Source organism: Zonotrichia leucophrys, chromosome 4A (assembly GCF_028769735.1).
Source record: "Zonotrichia leucophrys gambelii isolate GWCS_2022_RI chromosome 4A, RI_Zleu_2.0, whole genome shotgun sequence".
Lineage (NCBI taxonomy): Eukaryota > Metazoa > Chordata > Aves > Passeriformes > Passerellidae > Zonotrichia > Zonotrichia leucophrys.
In genome coordinates this window covers 7,660,713-7,683,238 of record NC_088174.1, presented here as the reverse complement: position 1 = coordinate 7,683,238, position 22,526 = coordinate 7,660,713, and the positions used below count along the sequence as shown (strand labels likewise).

Sequence of the window (22,526 nt, the reverse complement as noted above, 5' to 3'; positions counted from 1 at the left end):
TCCCAGGCAGGAGCAGCCCCTAGATGGAGCTGCACAGCAGGGAATGGGCGCCCATCCGACACCATCCCACCCACCCTGTCCGCGACCCCCGGCTGCGGGCTCCGCGTTCAGCACCGCTGTGCTGAGCCCCACATCTGTCTCGGGGTGCTGGGAAAGCTCAGCCGACCCCCCGCAGCCCTGGAAGAATGGCTGGCTCTGGCGGTTTTTAAACTCTGTTTCATTAAATCCCATGTTTTAAGCCTTTTCTAGAAGCTGCACTCTTCTGAAATTATTTCAGTATAGAAGGAATCATAGCTAAGCCCTCATCAAAGAAGTTTATTTCTGGCTGTTAAAGGGGGGTGTTAGTTTACTTGCATAATATTTTATAACTCAACATCTATTTCTCATTTCCAGACTGCAGCTTTGTAGTCTTTACTTGCTCTGCTCCTCAGTGAGCTGTGAGATACCTGAACAGAGGCTCAAACCACAGCAGCACCTGTGGGGACCCAGCAGCAGCAGAGCCCCCAGCACATGGCTGTCCTTGCACTGGGACCTCTGGTGCACATCACAGCCCTTTCTGCAGGTCCAGGGGTGCAAGAAAAGGCTGCACATGAGTTCAGAAAGAGCAGGAGCTGGTGATGCTCACACCAATCCAACCCTCACTATAGGTAATTACCCTAAAATTCTATCTAAATTATAACTTTTATTATGTGTTTTGCTGGGATACAAATACTTTTCTTTCTTTAAGAAGTCAATGGTATATAGCAGAAATCACAGACTGAGCTCTGGAGAATCCACATTAGCACTTTTTGTCAGGCCAGAGTCTGACCTACAGGCTATGGAAGCAGAGAAAACTGCTGTAGCCTTGGGTGAACACTGGCAGGTTGCTACAACTACACTGCAGGGAAAAATTGTGCTCTGCATTAGCTGTGTGAGAGCAGCCACCCTGAAGGTGACAATTTCCCAAGACAGAACATCTCATCTACCCAGAGGCTTGGTCAGGTGTAAACATTCTTCTCCTTTGATACACAAAAGCATAATTACGGCTCCTGAAACGGCTCTGGGAAGAACACTGGTAACTTTTTCCTGCTAAGAAAATGAATCTCACAGGAATGTCTTTTTCTTCTCCCTTTCATCCATAAAATGATGGCCAGGAACTCCCTCAGACATGTATTTTTTCACTCAGCACATGCCACTTCTGATCAGTTGGGCTAGATCCATCCACAAAAGATGCTGAACAGTTGGTGTTTAGCCCACACAAAATCCCATCCATATCCACAAAACAAGGTTTTCCTTCACTTTTCTCACCTACAGCACTTGATTCAGCTGATATTTACAGAGCATGCAGAGCCAGAGAAGCAACTACTGTCCTCAGCCCATTTACCCAGTTTCAGTGGTTGTGTGGTCATCTCAGACTGAGAAACGGGGTGTACTTCTGGGATGCACCTTTAAAATTTAATTCATGTCTGCCTCCCAGGGGACTGCCCCCAACTATCTAGCATCAAATGAGTCTGGGATGGCTACTTTCTTAGTCTGTTGACTTTACACAATGAAAAGTCTTTATTGCTTTCCAACTTTCAGCATATCACAAAACCCAAACTAATCTCCAACACACTCAAAGATTTTTTGGAGAAATAATATTATTCTTACAAGTGTGAATGTCTAAACATCACCCAGAATGCAGAAACACCTTCTCAGCCCTGCTTGGTGTCACAGGCAGCCCCCTGTAGCCGGCTCCAGGATGAGATCAGAGCAGGGAGTAGTAGGGGATGGTTGCACGTCTGGATGGAACACAGTGGAAACCACTCCTGAAAATTCAAAAAGCAGGATGTGTTATCTGCTAGTGAGGGAAATGAACCCTTACTTTCCCCCCCCACTATATGGTGGATGTGAAATTTTTCACAGTCACAAGTAAACAAGGTGGTGTTGTGCCTCACTCCACATGCCATGTCCCAAAATCCCTTGGATTGCTCCTCTCACAGCAGGCAAAAACCCACAGTGCTCTGCAACTTGGGCTTTAATTTTGCAGCCTCATGTCCCTGTACAAGTCTGGGCTGGTTTTATGAATTCTGATGTGTTGCAGCCTAATGTGGCAGCCTGATAGATGCAGGCTGAAGGAAGGGAAGGGAAGGGAAGGGGGGATTTAATAACCCTGGCCTGGGCACTGAGCTGGTAATGAAGAAGGGTTGTTATTAGTCATTTGCATAACATAAAAGGAGATCCAGATCGAGGCTTAATAAATTCTTCCTCGTATAGAATAACACAGTTATAGCCATTTCTATAAAAATGTCAAAGCCTTTATGTGAAGTAAGTGTTCCTTCAGAGCATAAAATACAGTCCTACAACTCAATAAAATCACTTGTATCACTACACTGATTTCTTTGAAGTGTCACTAAGAAGGGCAGGGTTATGAACTGAAGCATCATTCTTCTTCTCACCTGGGATGTGACAGCACAATGAAAAGGAGAACTCAGATTAGGGTGCAAGAGCTAAACTGGGGACACTGAGGAGTAAGCATAGAGAAGCAAGGCCCTGGGTGTGCATCTACTCTAAAATCACACTGTCTTTTCTGTTCAGGTGATGTTTTGGCCCTGAGAAACTCATCACCCCAAATGAGGAGGTAACAATTGGCTCAGAGGTGGGTCAAACCCCCAGGCAATGGCAGGTGGATGCACTGGGCAGCAAACAGCAAGCCAGCACTGTGCAGTTTGTTTTGGTACCAGGCACAACTTGCAGAAGGCAGATTCAGGTTCTCAGAGACAACTGGTGATGCTCCATGTGGAAAAAATTACTGCAGCAGTGGGGAAGGTGCAGCTGTGAGCACCTGACTGTGGGGAGATGGAGGTGGGGTTGCAGGAGCCTCAGCCACTTGCTCCATGCATTTTCCTGACTGACTTTGTCCCCTGGGAGAGCTGCACGTGCCCCATGCCTGGATCAGTGCCTGTCTGAGTTGGTACACAATGCTCTGATCCCTCCAAGCACTGCAATGTGGAATCATTTAAGGATGTGCAGAGACATGCAGTAAAACATGAATTTACTGCTCCACACAGTCCCGAGTGGAGAACAAGCCTTTCATCCTCACAGAGCAGTGCCTCAGGGCTGTTCGCTTGAAAGCCCTAAACTTGGACTGGTCTAAGAGAGACAGGCTTATTGAAAAGCAGTGGCTAGTAAAGTCCTTTCACAGCTGTGTGTGTTAGATTTGTGTTCCAGGCAGCCTAAAAAGCATCTGTGCACCTTCATTTTTAAAATTAAATTGTGACAGCTCACAGCAAGCAAAGGAGTTTCTCAGGGCTCACACTGACCATGCTGCACCTCTACAGCCTGGAAGCACTCTGAACTCAACATGTCTGCAGAGAAACATTTGAGGTATCAACTTTGCACCCTCAGCTCTTCCAGTCAGCATTTTCCCCTGAGGGCTTCTTCTAAAACCTATGGAGCTTCTGGGCAATAAGCATCCATATTCATTAAAACAATCTTTTATTAACTTTGCTAGAAAAAAACTTTTACCAAGGGGAAAAATAGACCACCTGTAATTTTAAAAGTAATTTTCTCTAGTCCCATCAGTTATTCTCAGAGGTATGAATACTCCAATAGCAACAAGATTCTCCTGCGCTACTACAGAGCCTTTCCTCCCCAAGTGCTTTTAAACCTGTTTCACCCTTCTCTGTCTCCCAGAATTTCAGCAGTTTTGGGCCACACAAGGGGAATACGGTTATCTCATCCAGCTCACAGCCAAGACCATGGCTAGGATGTGACCAAATGAAAAGCAAGTCATGATTTTATTTGGAAAGGGGCAGACTGAGCCCAGCTGTCTGCCCTGCACAGAGGCCTGTTACTACATTCACAAATATTCAGACATCATGAGGGATTTGGGTTGTAGTTCTGCAAGATGTGAGAAATTTGTTTTTAGGCTCAGAGCACTCAACCAAAAACATCACAGTCACACAACCCAGCCCAGAGTCAGGTACCAACCCAAGCAACCAACTCAGATCTGCTCCAGGCTTCACAAGGAGTGACTTTGGGGCAGAAACTTCCACCCCAGATGGAACACCTGATGTGCTCCTGTAGCCAGCATAAAGCACACAAGCTAGCATACTCTAGCATGGCTGTGCCTGTGTGCAGACATTTGACCCATTCAGGCAGATGGAATCACATGGATCCAATGCTTAATTAACTGAAATAGTCCAACATTCTCAGTTCTGCTCCTATGTGCCACAGAGGGTATCATGCATTGCTGTCTGCTCATCTGGTTGAATTTAGGCAACCTGAGGAGTAACAGTCCTCAGGATATTTGACACAAATGATCCCATTCTACAAAATGCTGTGAGACAATGTGAAGATTTTCAGGCTATCCCAAAGCTTGAGAAAACTTCAAAGGCAAATTGCATGGCTCTGCTGAGATACACACTCCTGATTTGACTGAAGGATGGTGAACCAGCAATCCTCTCTCTTGCCTTTTTAGAAAGAATATACTTAAAACCACACAAACACATGCATGTGACATACAGCTGTGATTAGCACCACAGTGATTAGCAGAGATTCTTTGCAAGAAAAGAGCAGAATACAGCCAGTTACATACACACCAACTTCCACATGCATATAAGACATTCTCCTTGAAGGGGAAATTATGGTACATGGGGTGAATAAATCATCCCAGGCATATCTGGGGATGTCCCACACTCTCTCACCACTCCCTCAGGAAACAGAATGTGGAGAAGCTAAAATAAATTGGAGAGATGAGCAGTAATTTATTTTCCCGTCTGGAAAAGATAATTTAACTACTCAATTAAACATTGCCTAAAGCCATACTATTAGAGTTGCATATCCCATCTGTAATACAGATGGATTTTGCTCTCTTATTACTGGTCTTCATGCTGTCTGGTACTTAAAAATTCTGGTTTAATTAGATGACACCTTCCACAAATGCTGAGCTATTGGCACATAATTCAAGCAGTATCTAGGAATTTTTGCCATCCAAGAAACCTTCTGTAGGAATCTTATGTTCGTATATCTCTGGTACAAAAGAGCAGGTTGCAGGCAATACTGATATATTATTTCTTACTTTGTGTTATATTGAAGCACAGGGCTTCAGTCTGGGCTCTTTCATTTTTCAGTAGTTGTCACCTAAGACCATCCACAAATCAGATGGTTTTACAATCTATTTTTCATTGATTTTTCTTAAATGTTGATTCAATATTGAAACAGATCGTTTTAATACTGAATTAAGAAGTGACTAACCTCATTATGAAGAAATTTCATTCATTGCTTCCCTCTGGGCACTGCTACAAGTGGAGCATTTCAGGAGCCTGGAAATGCCTCCAATCTCCCTGTCACCCCCTCACCCCATCTGAGCCCACAGGCAGTTTCCCTGCAGCAAATGCAAAACCTGAAAGTTTAAGGGGCTCAAAGACACAAAGGCACTCAGTGGCTCCAGCTGAGAATGGAAAAAACAAAGATCCACAGACTTTGCATGGGAAACTGAGGGACAGGGTGTGTTGGTGAGCAAGGCAGTGCAGGGTTATCAGCTGAACTTGATCATCTTAGAGCTCTTTTCCAGCCTAAATGATTCTGTGGTTCTGTGACTTCTGCCTTAAAAGTTCTGGGAATTTACATGTGATTGAGAATTTTGCACCACAACTTCAACTGAATGAGCTGGAATGTTTTGCTTTCTCATGAAGAGCTATGTCCAGAAGCACTTTGTGTCTCAGACCTCTATGGCATCCTTCTAGCTCAGTGGGGAACTAGACAAATACCACTTTGTTACCCCATATATGGTATTTTCCATAATCCTTCTTGTCTAACAACTTTTTCCAGGATGGGAGATTCCTTCATCTACTTCACTCTTCTGCTGCTTGTTTGGGAGCAGTGGCCAATGGAAAAGTTTGGGACAACTCACTCAGCCTTCAGACATCCCTGGGGATGGAAGGAGTGTTGGTAACTCTTCAACAAACAACTGTAAGCACTGTCTATCTTCACTGCACCCTGCAGGTTCCATGAAATCCCACCAAGACAAAGCCAGGAGGCTGACTTCCTTCCAAGAGCCTTAGAGATAGTTTTAAAAAATGAATTTTAAAAAATTCCAAAAGATAATTTCTTCACTGTTGGATTTGTAACAGAAGCTCATCACATATATCAGATCCCTGGGTACATATGCAGATGTTTCAGCCATATGCAGCAGCATATGGCACGTTTCTCTCAATAACTAGTCTTTTTTTCCTGTGTAAGGCTATGAAAACAAACATGCAGTGTCTCAGCCAGCTTAGGACAGAGGGGGTGCCTCTGATGGCTTCATCTCCCCCTGTCAGACCAATTTCCCTCCAGCCAAACGCTGGTTCAACTTCCTCTTGCTCTCCAGTCCAGTTTCCAGTTATCCTGGTACAAGTCAAGCTCAGCAGTCACCCCCAACCTGTACTGGTGGCTGGGGTTATTCCTCCCCCGGTGCAGGACCTGCATTTCCCTTTGCTGAACTTGGGACAGCTCTCTGCCACCTCTCCAGCCTGTTCGGGTCCCTCTGAAGGGCTGCCCAGCCCTCTGGGCTATTGGCCTCTCCTCCCAGCTTTGTGTTGTCAGCAGAGCTGCTGAGGAGGCATCTACCCTTCATCCAATGTTTGTCCAACCAGTTAAACAACACCAGGCACAGTATTGAACCTTGGGGACACCAGCAGTGACAGGCCCCCAGCCAGATCCTGTGCCACTGCCCCTCCTGGATCTGACATTCATCCTGCTCTCATTCCACCTCACTGTCCACTCACCCTGAAAACCAAGGGATTCTCCTTTGCCTTCTTCCCACGTCGTGTAGGGTTGGTTTCTCCACCACAATGAGCCCAGCCATGTTGTCAGCAAAGGAATTAGAAGCAGGTACCTTTTATCTTGGCCCAACAGCCTGGTTTGGATCATGGTATCTGTTGCCTGTGGTGGAAGATCAATAACAGCAAATTAAGTGCTGCTTAAGCTCGACTGATCAATCACCTCCCTGCCCCAGATGCCCCAGCAGCAGCAGAGGCTGGCTGCAAACACCATCTCCCCTCCTTCCTGCTGCCCTTTAACAGCAGTGCACATGTTGGGAGCCACCAGCTTAACGAGTCTCACCAAATGCCAGACGTTTCTCCTGACTGATTAGCAGTGAGTTTTTGCATTTGTGAAAGTTATTTGTAGGGTGAAGAGTTTTTTTTTCTGGGTGCTGGAGGAAAAATTGCTAACTCAAATGGAATTCAGTGCAAGCACTTGAGATTGAAAAGGTCATGGCTGTTAGAGTGAGCAAAATTTATTTCTTCGTGGTTAGAACAGCCACAAACAGGGAAGGAGAAGCTTGGCAGTTCCAGCCTGACTTGCAATGAAATAAAAACACCCACCTGCAGGATATATTAAGCAAATAAGCAGAAAACCAGATCAGTGTGCTTGATGATATAGGATTACAGAGAGATTCTTCAAATAGTTACAAAATCCCCAAAACACAGAAATTCAGAGCAGCTGCTGGGATAGGGAAGGGCTGCATTCAGCATAACCTAAGTGGTGCGCAGATCCCATGTATCAGAGAGGATGGAGGGCCTTACAGCCAAAAGCCTCTATCAGGAAGGTTCCTCCTTACCTCAACAAAACCCTGTGGTGAGTGCAGGAAGCTGCAGTTCCAGAAGGGTCTGAGGAGGGGCAGCTAAGGGAGATGGGGGGCTCACAGGAACCTTATTTCAAAGGAGCTTGTAGCCAGGTGATGGTTGGCCTCTTCTCCCAAGTGACAAGCAATAGGACAGGAGGAAATGGCCTCTGGTTGTGCCATTGGAAGTTTAGATTGGATATCAGGAAAAATTTCTTCACCAAAAGCATTGTAGAACATTGGAAGAGGCTGCCCAGGGCAGTGGTGGAGTCACCATCCCTGGAGGGATTTAAAAGATGTGTAGATGTGGCACTTGGGGATGAGTTAGTGGTGGGTTTGGCAGTGCTGGATGAGTGGCTGGGCTCAACAATTTTAAAAGTCTTTTTTGACCTAAATGATTCTATGATTCTGAGCATGTGGCTTCAGTCAGATAAAAGTGGGTGATTCTGAGGGATGTGCCAATCAGAAAGTGGATTCCCTTGAAATAGAACCTTTCTGGATATTTTGCTTCCCACAACAGGTAAGAACTTTTACACTTTTCCCACCCCACAAGACATATCAAAACTCTGCCAATTATCCTGTGGTTTAGAGCTTCATTTCCTACTTTTCCTATGCAACTTGCAACATCAAAATTTGTCTTGCTGTAAACAGTCTGCCAACCCTTTAAACACAGAATTGTCATTTCCAGTAGAAATATGAATGCAGCATAAGTTCAGCAGTAAAAACACATGAATCTTTGAGAGTCTTAATCTTTGAAGTACTGTTTCTTTCACTGTGAGAAGAAGGGGTGCTTTACTCACAGACAGTTCTGTTTCCTAAATGCCTATCTGAAGCAGGAATTATTCAAATAATGTGACTTTCTGGAGAGACATGGCTATTTCAGACCTCTGCTGGAAGTTTATTGAAGAAAATATTGGTGTTTACATGTAAAAGAGACTGTTTGTTTGTGAGAGAAAGGACAATATTTAGATATGAAAGGATAAAACCTGTATATTTTTAGGTTTTACTTCTACGTTCCTTGTCTGAATAGAAATTCTGCAGCTCTAAAGGAATATGATTGTGAATCCTGAACCTCTGCTTTTTCTCTCTGACCCTGGGGTAGAAGGAGCTGTGGAGGTCATGGAGCTGTGAACAGTTTGCTCATTTGAGAGCTGAGGAGGAGCACACTTGGAAATTGGATATGTCCAGCTTGTTCCCAACCCACCTGCCCCATCTACCACAGGATTCAGCCTGGAAGGAGGCCATCCTGCTTGGCTGAGCCTGCCAGCTCCAGCCCTGATTCCCACCACTCTTTCCAGGGGCCAATTCCTGCTCTGGGTGTTTGTTGGAGCAATGGAGCTCAGGGAGTGCTGGCTCCAGGGCGCTCACTGAGATCTCAGAGGCAGGGCTGCAGTGCCAGCTCTGGGCCTGCCCTAAAAGGATCATTTCATTATTTAAACTATTTATTTTGTTTATGAACTAGAAGCTTAGCAATTTACTGTGCTGGATGAATAATGCCTTCTTGTATTAGAAAACAGAAAAAACCAACCCCCAAACCCATATATTTCACTTTTCTCCTGAGTTCCTCTTGGCAGCTCTACAGCTGCTGCCTTACTGAACATATGTACTAGGGAAAATCAAGTTTATCTCCTTTTTTTCTCCTCAGAAAAAATCTCCCTGGATTCTAGGCCCAAAGGCTGGCCACCTTGTGGGTACCAACTTGATGCAGGCCACCAACGACCACCACCCTTCATCCTGGGAGCCAGCATGCCATGGGACAGAGGACAATGAGAAGGGCAAAAGAGGCTGACTGGCATCCAGGGAAAACATCCAGCTCTCCAGAAGAGGATGATGGCAAACAGAGCAACAGCTGGCAAGAACAGACCAATAAAAATGTGGTGTTGGGGGATGAGACAGAAAAAGATGGATATAACAGTCTGTGTTTTCACAAGTTTGGCAGCTGAACCACATACTTTGGAAAAGATAAGAATACATCCAGGCTTAAAATGTCTCTCTGGGGATCTTATACCTGATGGAATGACAGCAAAAAACTCTCCATCATGGACTCTTCTGAGCACAGTGACAGGGAAATATTGAAATACTGGCAAAAAGTAAAAGCTTTTTGTTTACTTTTTTTACTGTGAGGGTAGTCAAACACAAGAATGAGGTTGCCCAGAGAAGTTGTGGACTCTCTGTTCTTGCAGATAGTCAAAGCACAAGCAGGGCTAGCCCTGGACAGCCTGTTCTGGCTGGTTCTGCTGCCAGCAGGGCTGGACTCTGTGATCTCCAGAGGTGCCTGCTACCCCTGCTGTCCCCTGATGATCAATTAGACAAGAACAGCCAGCCTAAGAACAGCCTGCTGTGTGTGTGCTGTACCACCTTTTGTCAGGGCATGGAGGGCACCCCTCACCTCAAAGAATAAGACAAAGAATAAACTTAGTGAAGGACATCATTTGCATACTAAAAAAGAAACCTTCCACATCTTCTGGGCATACTTTGTTCCTCTCAGTGAGAAAGGCTTCAGAATAACCAGAGCAATCAGGGACCTGATTTCTTCAAACAAAACAGCTCAAATGAGTCATCCCATATTCCTGGCACAAACTGCTGCTAGCTCCTGGGTGTTAAGTGAGATGGGCAGGATATACCAGGCAGTAGCCTGACTGTACATGAATTGAGAGCTAGATTTCATCATGCCAATTACTCTCAGAGATTAGCCTTTGCAAACACACTTTCTACACAAATCAATCCCTAGCTCTGCTCAGGCACCCTTGTTCTCTCACCTTCTCTGTCACCTACACCCTGCAGCAGAGCCAGGAGCCCCTCTGCATGCTGAGCCAGTTCAGCTCTTCTCTCACCTGCAGTTTGGTTTCCACCTGTGTCTTTTTGCAAAACCAGTGCACAACTAGTGCATAGCTCCTATTTGGTTTTCCATGCTGCTTGCTGTATTTCAATAAACTGAACCCAGAGCACACAAGGGTGAAATCTTCATTCCAGGCAGGACAGAGAAATGACACATTTCTGTGCTTACCATCAACCTTGGCACACTGTTGGTGTAATAATCTGTCATTCTTGAACAAGAACAAAACAAGTCAATGACCCCTGTTTGACTCCAAATTGTTTTCTACATTGTCAAAACACACAGATTTAGGAAGATAATTACCCCAATACCTCTGGGTGACAATCTCAAATTAAACTACAAGAGCTCCATGCTCCATCTCTCTCTTTGCAGCTGAATTCACTCCAGATGAACACAAACCAGAAAGGAAGATTATAAGAAAGGCTTTACAGGCCTTGTGCCTCTGCCTCTCCCTGCAGAGAGACAGGAGCAGGAAGTGCCCCATTCTCACAGGAGGGCGGGTGTGGAAGCCCCCAGAGCCTGCAGGGGCCTTGGAGCAGATTCAGCCTCCCCCAGCTCTGCAGAGCCCACCCACCAAAATCAGCCCTGTGACAGAGCAGGGAGAGCAAAGCCAAAAGGCAACCCCCTGCTAAGGCCATCTCCATCTGTGGAGGGGAGCTGATTTAACTAGGGGCAGTGGGGAATTGGCTGGGTCCCAGTTAGGCTAATTGGGGCAGTGGTGTGAGTCAGGGAGGCAGTGAGGAAGAGCTGGCCAGTTGGAGTCATTTGGGCACCTATCAGAGGCTAATGCTGATGTAATTGAGCATTTGCTTGAAAATCTGTGTGTCTCGCCAGTTCTGGCTTTCCCACAAGGATTTGGGCTGCCCAGAGAACCCAGCCCTTCCTATAAGAACACAGCAGAGCTCTTACCATGCCTCTGGCAACACTTACTTGATCCTTCAGTGTCTTTCTGTCGAGTAGAGCCTCTTCAGAGTGGTTTCCACAGTGGGTTTTCACTGAGAACTGTTTATCCAATCATCCTTTTATCAGTGAGAAATTTGCCCTTGCACTGTCACATGTGGAGTCACGTGTGGAGCCCAGCCTGCACACACTCTGCCACAGGGCAAGTGCAGGTCCCTGCCAGCCATGGGTCCAGCTCAGCATGCCCAAAACCATGCCCAGATTCCCACCTCCCTGCTTCCTGCACTGCCATGCATCTCACCTGCTGCCCCACTGAAAAGTGCTGAAATTCCAGGTGATGACTCTCCCATGGAACAGCTATCAGCCCCAAAAATGCACTTCTAGTCTGTCACCTGCTCATGTTGCCTGACCAGGAGTTCACAGATGTTCAGTGTCATGGTACACTTTTAGCATAGATATATAGTTCTCTTCATTTTTTTTCTACTACAATTACAGAATAACTAAAAAATAATCCAAATATGTTTTATTACATGTAAAAGCCAATAGTTATTAATATGAGCAGGTATGATATGCCTTTCAAGGCAAAGTTGATCTTAATTAAGTTGTTTTCCAAATCCAAAAATGTATTTAATTTTTTCTGGATCCATGTGGAAACCAATGTGATGTAGTCCTTCCTATTTATGTTCCTAGGTTTAACTTCCACTACTATAATATTAATGTAAGTTGCTACTCAGCCAGGGCCAAGATTTAAGATGTTATTGTGCTCTCCTCAGGATGCTAATTCTTCCCTGAGTGCTCTTGCTGAGTACTGCACAAATCAGGTGGTTAATCACACCTCAGTTAACGGGTCTCAGAGCTCCTGAGGATGCAGCCACATTTTTGTTGTTTTTGCTGTCATTCCTGTGCTCTTTTTTATGGTTTAATGTAACATAGCAGAGTTGGAATGTGGGTTACTGCAGAGATAAACTCGGCAATTCACTGTTGGACATGCAGCTAGAGGGAGAACTACTGAAAACCAACACAATTAACCAGTGGCAATCTCTGGCATAAGATCTGAGACCAAAAGCCAATTCAGGATTTCAGAGAAGGAAGAAATATTTCTCTGACTAATGGGCACAACATTTGTCTGGGCTCTGAAAACATCTGAAGCCCTGTAAGCTTTATATTCCAAAAGAAGTATCTGCTCCTAGGTTGTGGAGCAGAAGAGGGCAGAAGGTGAGTCTGTCCCTCTGGTGAGCTGTGCTGGCAGGGCAGGCCATGGGGCAGAGGGGCACTGGGGGCCAGCAGCTCACTGACCCTTCATAGACTGCACCGTGTTTTGTAATCAGAACATCACTGACATCAGTATTTCCCTGCTGCCCTTAGACAGATAAATAAAACTGTACCTGGCATTATTTTTCTTTGGGTTTTTTTGCCATCTCTTAGCTGAAATTTTTTTTGATGCTGTACAGTGAAACTTTCTGCTTTCTTTCAGTTGCTTCAAAATTGAATTACTTGAACAAGGGAAATGTTTTTGCTTGTCTGTTAAATAATTGGCTGTCTTTGAACTGTGAGGCAATGCAGGAATGCCCTCTGGGGAGCACCAAGAGAGGACAAGATCAGATGAATGCAACAGGGTGTAGATTTGGGATTTTTTTTTTTCTGGGATTTGCCCACCATCCTTATCTAAGAGATAAGGACACTGGAGAGACCACATCTCCAGTGTCACGTGGGGTTGAGGGACCTTAATGTCACTTACCCCTGGAAGTGTTCAAAAACCATTTGGATTTGGTACTTTAGGACATGGTTTAGTGGTGAACATGGTGCTAGTGCTAGGCTGATGGTTGGACTTGATGAATTTAAAGATCTTTTCCAACTTTAATGATTCTGTGATTAGGAATGAGATCCACTTGCTCCTCTAGCAGTACCTGCTGTACATGCCTTTGTTTTATTTTGGGCTCTAGTTATCTGCTTTGGTTTTACCAGTTGTGTTGGTGATGAGTGAAACAAATATGTGATCATCATGTTCAAATAAGCTGTCAGCAATTTAGCCCTGATTTTAAAAAGCCTGTGTTGCAAAACCAGGCTATCACTGAACCAGCATCTCCTTCAGCTCTCAGAAACACAACCAGAAAGTGCCAAACACCACTGCCCACAGAGAGCTCCTTACCAGCCCAGGAAGGAAGAGCATCACCCCCTTGCCCTAGAGCCAGGCATTTAAGCAGTTACTGAACTGCAAATAAAATCCATAATGGCTTTTCAAATGTTGCTCCAATTAGTGCTCAATTATCTGCCCTCCTCTGGGAGGTCAGATCTTGTGTGTATTTAACTCATTCCTTCTGCAAGTCTTTGAATGGGCCGGCAGTCTGAGGTTAGTGGGAATTTTGATCTGAGAAAGGGAGGGAGCTGGAACAGGGGTCCCTGGGAGGGGGTGTCCCTCTGTGGCCACCAACCTCCTGGAGGGACTGGGAATCCTCTCCTGGGGAGTCCTGGCCAGGTCTGCCAGGTCCAGCCCCGGTGCCACATCCACAAGGATGGGGAAAGGGACAAATTCCTCCTGTCTTTGCCTCCCTGGGCTGCCCTTTCTGAGAGCTGTGCAGGGCAGCCTCCCTCAGGCCAGTGCTGGCCGTGTCCCCTTGCTGAGGGTGCTGGCCATGTCCCTTCCTGAGGGTGCTGGCCGTGTCCCTTGCTGAGGGTGTGGAAGAGGGTTCTCATGGTCTGCACTTACCCATTCTCACACCTCCTGATCCTCAGCCAGACTCTTCCCCTCCTGGCACCTCTGGGGCTGCTGTGATTCACAGCCAAAGGCAGCAGCTCATCTCCTGGGGTGTCAGCAGAGCATGCCTGGGGGACAGTCCTTTTGAGGAATATTCTTGAGTTCACAGCAGAAGTGAAGGAGCTGCAATGCTGTATTAAGCTTCTTGCACCTACCATCAATTCACATTAGATGTAGTCAAGCTATTGACTTAAAACCTCAGTTCCCCTCTTATGAAAGAATGAAGCCTGGAATTGGAAGAGGAAAAGAAATTTGCATTTTCATGAGTCAGTGCCTTTGATTTTTCGGTGTGCAGATGAATGCAGTGCAATAAACCAGGAGAGGAAAGAGCCCAGTCCTGAAGTTGTCACCAGGAAAATCTTAGGCACAAGTTGTGTAGCCTCTGCAAATCTGCTGTTATCTCTCCAGTGAGAGGCAATGCAAAACAACCCATGAAAAGACATCAATGTGATGACACAGAATTAAAAATAAGTCAGAAAACTGAGCTAGCTGAGGAAAGAGACCTCATTGTTCCTGCTGCTGGTTTGTGCCCAGCACCCTGCTCCTGGCAGGGACTCTGCCTGCTCTGGGCCTGGCCTGGCCCTGCTGGGATCCTCAGAGCTCTGAGATGATGGAGTTTCCATGGATGCCAGGAACTGAATCCTTATTCCTCTTTTCTCCAGAATGTGGGTGGGAAGTTTTAGTAGTTGTGGCAGCATCTGGGGAATTAATCTTTGGGGAATTATCACCCTGTAGCACTTGCAAAGTCCACCAGAGCTACCCATTCACTTCAATAATTACTCCTTAAAAAACCCCTTTAACCTGTATTCCTGGTTTATGTCATACCTCTATTGATGTAGCTAAAGTGTCTGCAGAATAACTGCTATCATTATTCCACATACTGGTTATAGAACTTTATATTTGCTTAATATAAAACTAAAAAAGGTTCCAAGAAGAGCTAAGTGGAGATATATCTCCTAGCAAACTGAGGTGTGACTAAGATTTATTCAAATTGTATGAAGAAATAAAGTCAAGAAAGTAATCAGAAGCATATTTAGTGGGCTCTCAGATGATTTAACCAACATGTTCACAGAGCCAAACCTCTGTATCTGTCTTTTTTGCTGGTTCATTAATTTCTCTTGGCATGAACTAATTTAAAAACATCTAGATGACCTTGACATTTGAGAAAAGTGGATTCTGACAATTCCTTCATTTATATCAGGAAAAGCTTATTTGTCAGGAAGCAGTTTGAAACAGGGATTCAAATACTGTTGCTTTTCCCCATCTTGAACGAGGATTACAGAATAAAAGCATTACTGTCCTCTTACAGCACATGCTGTACCTAAAAAAACAATTAAATTGCTGTGAATTAAAAGAACATTTAATGCAAGGGATTCAGATGGATTAATTTTATTTACTTGCAATGACTTGTTGATTCAGAATTACTTCAATATGAAACTTCACAGGCAGACACAGCACTGACTAAGGAACTCTGAAGTGCATGAGTAACTACTGCTCACTTACAAGCAGGCTCAGAACTTCTCACCTGAATTAATAGGAATGTTGATTGTACCCTGTGCTTGTGACTTACTGAAGTGGTATAATACTCATTCCTTGGCTGAATGACACTTGCTGCTGTTACAACTTGATCCACAAATTGAGCTCTCCTTTCACCCACCGTGCAATAAAAATCCACCAGAAATTATGAACTTGAATTAAACCAATTTAACCCAGCCTTGCTCACCTCATTCTTGACAGGCATAATCTGCAAACGCTCAGCAGATGAAGCTTCATGAGAATGAATCCAAACAAAAATTGTGCTTGAATTCATCTCATATTCAATTTTGCCCTAGATCAAACCCTACCTCACAGAAAACAGAATATTGGGCAGCCTTGAGCAATGCTTAGTAACATTCTTCATGCTTAGGGCTTAATGCAGGACAACCTCCCTACCAACAAAAGTGAGTTTTAAAGTATTTCACAAAATGAGGACCTAAATCCTTCAGCTGTTCAGTTTCTGCTCTCATCACTTCACAGACCTGTCTGATCATCATTCCTTAAATCATCTTGGATTAGTTATATTACTTTGATAATATAAAATTATCTTCTATTAGTTTCTCATAAATATAAATTGCATTAAAAAGCCAAACCCTTCATTTCACTTAAGGTTCCCCTGTGATAGCATTACCCTTCCCTATCTCATAATTTACAAAAATCCAGACACTTACGAGCAAGAAAATTAATAATTAAGGATATAACAAATCATATATGCCAACTTAATAAACACATTAAAAACTAGAAAGCACATTTCATCTCAGTAACAACCCAATTAAAATTTCAAGGGCAGTTTATGGTTGGAGGTGGCATTATTTCTACTCCAGAGTGTGAGTTACCCATGGCTGCGTGGCTGCATGGCCCCATCCAGCCTGGACACTCAGGGGCTTTTCCCCCTTGCCTCAAGGGGATGCAGAGAAAATGCAGGTGATGTGCAGGGAGTGAGAGGGGACAGTGGGGCTTGGTGCCTTTCCTGATGGCAGCATCTCCCCCAGGGCCCTGTGGCAGCTGCCACAGCCCCCAGCTGGCTGTAGGTGAATCTTGGGGCAGATCTGGGCACAGAGGAGTCTTGGGGCAGATCTGGGCACAGAGGAGTCTTGGGGCAGATCTGGGCACAGAGGAGTCTTGGGGCAGATCTGGGCACAGAGGAGTCTTGGGGCAGATCTGGGCACAGAGGAGTCTTGGGGCAGATCTGGGCACAGAGGAGTCTTGGGGCAGATCTGGGCACAGAGGAATCTTGGGGCAGATCTGGGCACAGAGGACCAGGCAAGGACAGAGCAGGGCAGGCTGGTTTGGGGCACAGAGCTCATTTCCCCTTCCAGGGAGACACAGCAGCTTTCCCAAGCAGTGGGAGATAAAAGCCTGGCAAGCTTACAAAAGGTCTGGGGCAATGTGAAGAGGAGAAGTGTCTCGGTTTGGAGACAAATCAGGAGGAAACTTCCTGAAAGGGTATCTCCTCTAAAGAGAGGTAGGTTTCAGCAGCCTCTCCCCCACAGTTTTGAAAATAATTTCTTGGAGGAAAGTATAAAAGCTGGATTATTTAACAAGCGGAGTGCACCCAGGAACAAAAAAAAAAAAAAAAAAAAAAAAAAAAAAAGAAAAGAAAAAGTTAGATAACAAACCTCATTGTGGAGAAAACTGGTGGACTTTTGGAGTGCTGCTGGGCTTCTCCTGAGGTCCAGAGGCAGGATGCAGCGTGGGGCTCCCAGTGATGGTCTGGTGTTCTGCACCAGAGCAAAGCTGAACAGTTCCAGATGAAGCACCCACAGTCCTGGGAAAAGAAGCTTCTTGCCTCAGCTAAAGAACAAGAAGCTAACTAAAAGCAAAGATGTACCCCCTCTGTCTGTGCTAGACAACCCAGCTCAGAGAGAACCAGGGGAGTCTGTGAGAGCTGAACACAAATCTGGCACTGAGGAATTCCCCTGGCTGCCCCCTCTTTGAGCTTAAAGTTTCAGGACCTCTGTCTGAGCACAAAGCAGACAATGAGGGATACAGCATGATAAAGTCACCCCAAGACAAGATGGAATATTGCATTTGAAAAGCCACCAGAAACTGTTTTGAATGTACTGCAGTCCCTCATAAAGCTCATTGCTATTTTTGGACAAAAAATATGTTTCAGACCCTTAGAAGCAAAAATAGTGGCTAAAGAAGCTCCATTTTTTATTTGAGCTATTCCTAGAACTGCAAAATACATAAACTTACCCAGACAAAGCTTTATGAACTATCATTGACCAACACTTGTTAGGTTTAGCTGAGTTTAATTAAGTCAGACTGGTCATTCACTGAGAGCAGAGAAGCAGGAATTCACAGGAGCCCCCTCTGGTTTGAACACCCTGTATGAGTTACAGGGCTGCAACACACTCACCCCACAGGCAAGTGAAAACACTCCTGCACACTGTGACACCAACTCTGCTGCATTGACTGCACAGTTCCTCTCATGATCTGGGAGAGATTTGCACTTTAACAAGGTGCTGGGGCAGAAAGGCTCCCTCATGCCAGCTTTGAATCCCCAACTGGGATTCATCCTGACTGGTGAGCACTCATGGACACTCAGAGGCAGCTGCCATACATATGGCTAAAAATAAGCTGGCTTTTTGTCTCTCTGAGCCAAAACCACAGCTCCTGTTGGTCCCTGTGGGATCGGGATCTGGAGCACACAGCCAATATCTCTGTACCAGTCTAATGCCTTGCAAGAAGTAGGAGAACAGAGGCTGTAGGAAATCTCTATGGGCTCCAAAAGTTAGACTTGTGCAACAGACTTCTTTGTCACTGCCATAATAAATTACAGACTACATTCTCCTTGCACTGATGAAGAGGGTTTCTTTTTTAATTTATTACTTTTGGACATTTTTATTTTACTGTAACAAATCACTCCAAGGCAGGCATGGTAAGGACAATCTGCTGGGCAATTTCTGCCTTTCACAGGACTGTTTGGGAAAGGTTTGCGCAAGAGTTTCCAGTTTAGCATGATCAAGCATTCAGATCACATTTAAAGATTAATTGTTTTGATATCACACTTAAGCCTTTTGAAGGAAGTTTGCTATAAAAAGATTGACTGATGTGATCACACCTAGGCAGCACTGCCGTGTTCCCACTTAACAGTACAGGTACAGTTCCAGTAGGCACAAGAAGGGATAGAAAATTAAATTTATGGGATAAACCTTGCTTTGCTACCTCAGTTCTCACCATGACAACTCTCTTGTCCTCCACCCCAAACCCCCTTTGGAAAGGAACCGTGGCCATATATGTGTGCCAGGGTCTACTCCCTATTTCAGAAGCATTATTCTGGAAAACCCAACCAATAAAGCCCAAAGAAAGCCAGATGGGAGCCCCACCTGTTTGCACAGGTCAGCCATGCTCAGCAGAACCTCCTGTTACATGTTCATCTCCCATAAGCCCTTCTCATAAGGAGATGGAAAATGAGAAAGAAAGCAAAGTGTGGCTCTGACAGTACAAGAGCTTATTAGAAATGATGGGGAGGTTACAAGGAAAAACACCTTATTAAAAAGAAAGGACAAGTCCTTTTGGGAGCCTGGCACCGCTCCTAATTCATCAGCACATTTCCTCTTTCTAAAGCAAAGCTACCCCAGCACTTCTCAGTGAGACACAGTGAGCAGTGACGGCAAAATCTGCTGGACTCATTGCCTGAAGGTGGGGATGAGTCTCATCCTGAGGCTGGCACTGCAAGGGCCATTGGTGAATGAATCTCTGGGTGAACTGCAGCCTGACCTAGGAGACACCTGCTCAGGGACCTGACAGCAGCACACAGTGACAGAGGGGTGGGAAGGTCCCTGTGCCCTGTCCTCACTGGGTGTGGCTGGGGAAGAACAGAGTCCAAACCCTCAGACAGCCCCAGCAGCAGAAATGGGAGCATGCACAGCATCATGGCAGGCTGGAGGAAAAGTGCATAAACTGATTAATAAAGTGCATAAAGTCATTGATACTTCCCCACAGAGCGAGCTTGGATTGCTAACACAATCTCCAGAACATTTTTGAGATGAGTCAAGTAACCTTACATGTGAGCAGGGTGAGAAAGAGGAATGCTCCTCAGCACCAAGGCCAAGCCTGTCTATGCCTGGCTGCTGATCCCTTCCTCCTACCATCCCTCCATGCCTGGGATGCCCACATTGCTGATGACAATCCTCAGACTTTCCAAAATGAGACCCAGCCAAGCACATTTCCACTGCCTGGCCACCAGTGAGGGCTCACTCTTCAGCCTCCACAGTGCCAAAATCCAACAATCCTGCCAAGCAATTTCTCACTTCCCAGAAATTTCAAAGCACTTTAATTAAATTCTGCAAAAAATTGCCTTGGAAATCCCTTGTGGTACCCTTGAACAGGATCACTTTTAAAGGGCTGCTATTTTATCCCCTCATTTGCCTGCATTTTTGCTACCCTGAGCTGGGCACCTTCATTCAACATCTGCTTCCAGCCAGATCTGGAATGGAGCAGCAGCCCAACAATTCAGCAGGGCTCTTGATTACTGCTGCTGGTGCTGTAACACCTGAACCATTTCATCAGCTGCTTTTTGATAATTGCTTTTCAATAACTTTTATCTTTTCCTCCTAAATCTTCACTGGGTTTTATTACTTCTTTCTAGCCTCATAATCTGCCACAGGCTAAACACCTTCCTCTCAGAATCAGGCTGTAGATCACACAGCAGAGGTACCAGCAGTTATCAGCTGATGCACTTGATCAGCTGAACACTGCTCCAACATATGCTCTGTGACAGATTAGCCACCATAAATTCCAATCACTTGGAATTACAATGCTGTGAGGTTGGCCTTGAGCTGTGGCTGTGCCCTGGGAAGGGATGGCTCAAAGCACTGTTTGAATGCTGCTTATGTTTCAGGAGGGCCTTTTGGAAACACAGGAATTACAGCCTTTATCTAAACTCAGAGATGCAATTTCCCAGGTAGGGAGGGCAGGGGCAGGGAGAGGATTTTCCATAGAAAATGCAGATTAGGCATGTCATGCAAGCTCAGCACAAAGCCCTGTGGTGCCAACCAGTCCTGTGGCACACACCAGCAAAGGGATTGAGAGTTTTGTCTCATCCAGCCACAAGATTCAAGCCTGTTCCAAAACTAATTTACACCTTTTAATCAAAAGAAGAAGCTCCATTTCATTCAGTCCTTGCCTGAACCACTGCAGTAATTTAACACACTGGGTTTTTTAAAAAACAAATCATACATTCCAATTAAAGGGTACTTGGGATGGTTCCAGGGGCTTCTGTTGGGTGTTGCTCAGGTGAGGAATGTCTGTCAATACCAGAATAACATTGATCCTGAAGCCCCAGAACACAACAGTTGGGTCCCTGCCCAGGAACTGACCTTCCCACAGCATCACTGCCAACAGGATCCTGAGGAGATCCATAGGTGTAGGCTGTGCAAATATTTCCAGCCCCTGTGCAGCTGCCAGAAGCAGCATTAGTCACCCTCTAGTTAAATTACAATATTGTTTTACCTCACAGTACTGTTTGAGAGCTCACAGGAACCTTTGGCAGATGGCCACTTTGCATTTCTTCAGTGTCCCAAAAATGAAATCCGCCTGTTTGCTCTTGCTGCAGGCATAATCTCAGCACTTTTAATCTCTGTTCCTCTCTCTGGCATTTACATAAACACACTTTGAAAAAACATCACTTTAGTCTCAGGACATTATATTCAGAGCTTCCCACTCAGTAGGAAGAACTATAACTTCAAGAATATAGAGACCAGAAAACTTCTAAGGAGCCTATATCACATTATTAACTGCTACAAAAACCTTACATTGGTCTCGAGTTACCTGAAAACATCTTAAACCTGGTGTCCTTTATGAAGTGTGCTCTGTCTTTTACTGACTGTGCCACACCAGCTGGATTATTGTGCCTTTCCCAGCCCAATAATCCTTCTGCCAGGGAACACCTTTCTGCCAGGGAACACCTTTCTGCCAGGGAAAGCAGAGCAATGGGATGTTTGGTGGCCCAGCAGGAGATGTCCAGGAGCAGCTCTGGAACAAGTAGGTTTCCATCCTGGGACACCTTGAACTCAGCCCCTGAGATAAGAGGTTGATCTTTCAGGCATCTTTCTGCTGCAGAGAGACAAGATTCCAGACTTGAGAGCAAATGGAGGTGAGTCATCAGTCAAACCCATAAAATGTCAGAACGCCCCAAACCTTCTTCAACAACAAAGGGCAAATTAAGCCCATTTCTGCAGAACAGCTGTGTGTGATTTTTATCTCTCTTCTCTCTGCATGTGCTTGGTCCAAGGGAAAATGTGGTAATCCTAGTACAGTATTGCTTGGTTTAAGATCTATAACAGATTTCTTTCTCTAAATGGGGCTTAGAGAAGATTCAAAGAGACAAAAGAAAAATGTACTCACAAGGCAGGGAAGGGCAGAAAGAGGAGCAGACCACTGTGGGACACTGTGCTCATGTCCTGGGACATCAGGATGAGAGGCTCACCAGGAAGGGCTCTGGCCTGGTGCTGGGATGGTGCCCATGGTGGTGCCTGTGCAAGCACTGACAGGGCTCCAGCTGTGCTGGGGGATCCTGGACCACATACAGCAGAGGTCCCTAAAGTTTATAAAATCTAATAAAAACCTTAAAGCCTTATAAATAATAAGGGATAAAAAAATATTATATAATTATATAATATTATGTATAATATATAATATACTATATATAATATGCATAATTATATTATTATATATTATACATACAATATATTTATAATATATTTAATATACATATAAAATTATATAATTAATATGATATAGTTATATAATATTATATAATTGTATAAATAATAATAATAAAACCTATAAAACCTTATAAAGTTTATAAACCCTAAAGCTTATACCAGTTTGTGTGGGGTGGAAGCTCAGTTTCAGAGAGTGCATTCTGGCTTTGCTGAAGCATTCCCCATGAGGCAGCAGAGCTGTTCATCTCCTCTGCT

General features: G+C 44.9%; 2 long non-coding RNA genes across 3 annotated transcripts; one reads left to right on the top strand and one right to left on the bottom strand.

Annotated features, from left to right (window-relative positions):
- Positions 1-847: 847 nt before the first annotated feature.
- On the bottom strand, positions 848-17,359 carry LOC135447729 (uncharacterized). 2 transcript variants are annotated; one of them, XR_010440274.1, is made up of 3 exons: positions 17,217-17,359; positions 6,732-6,888; positions 1,373-1,787 (listed from the first exon to the last, which is right to left on the bottom strand). It is a non-coding gene; the product is annotated as an uncharacterized LOC135447729 (long non-coding RNA). The 2 variants fall into 2 exon arrangements; XR_010440273.1 differs by lacking the exon at positions 17,217-17,359 and having other exon boundaries at positions 848-1,787; positions 6,732-6,997.
- LOC135447630 (uncharacterized) lies at positions 7,466-9,627 on the top strand. The gene is made up of 3 exons (XR_010440224.1): positions 7,466-7,584; positions 7,997-8,090; positions 9,216-9,627. It is a non-coding gene; the product is annotated as an uncharacterized LOC135447630 (long non-coding RNA).
- Positions 17,360-22,526: the final 5,167 nt, after the last annotated feature.